Source organism: Leptonychotes weddellii, chromosome 12 (assembly GCF_054177405.1).
Source record: "Leptonychotes weddellii isolate Sample4059 chromosome 12, ASM5417740v2, whole genome shotgun sequence".
In the NCBI taxonomy this organism is placed as follows: domain Eukaryota; kingdom Metazoa; phylum Chordata; class Mammalia; order Carnivora; family Phocidae; genus Leptonychotes; species Leptonychotes weddellii.
Genome location: NC_138380.1, coordinates 6,143,103 through 6,143,834, shown reverse-complemented (window position 1 = coordinate 6,143,834; position 732 = coordinate 6,143,103).

The window sequence follows — 732 nt, the reverse complement described above, 5'->3', positions numbered from 1 at the left end:
TCAGTTTAATCATTTCCAGGGGTGGACTGGACATTTGTATCAGCCTGACCTGCACATTGTCTCCCAGTAGCTACACGGGAACCTGCATCATCAGACTACCTGGTGAACACAGAAACTGCTAATGACCCCAGTACCCAGTATCCTATGTACTGATATGTCTGTCTCCACAGATATGATACATTTTTCTCTGTGTCTGACAGTAAGTTTTTGTTGGTCTGAGAAAGTAGGTCAGACCCTAGACATATCTCAGTGGCTGACTGGTTTCCTCAGCTTGACCCATCTTTTCTTTATTTTTTATTTTATTTTTTTAAAGATTTTATTTATTTCACAGAGACACAGTGAGAGAGGGAACGCAAGCAGGGGGAGTGGGAGAGGGAGAAGCAGGCTTCCCGCCAAGCAGGGAGCCCGATGTGGGGCTCGAACCCAGGACCCTGGGATCATGACCCAAGCCGAAGGCAGACGCCCAACGATTGAGCCACCCAGGCGCCCCCCATCTTTTCTTTAGGTGTATTAATAATCTGGTCAGTCTCCTATTGATCTGGTTGCTGTGGACATTATGCCTTCTCCTGGAGGTGACTTTACCTACCCTTATTCTCTGGTTCACCATTCAATCATCCAAAGATATTTATGAGCACTTCAGTGTGCAAGAAATGGTATATACTGTGGAGGGACATTTTAGTGAAAGGGACACATCACTATCATGTAAACTGATGAAAAAATTAAGTTATTTTG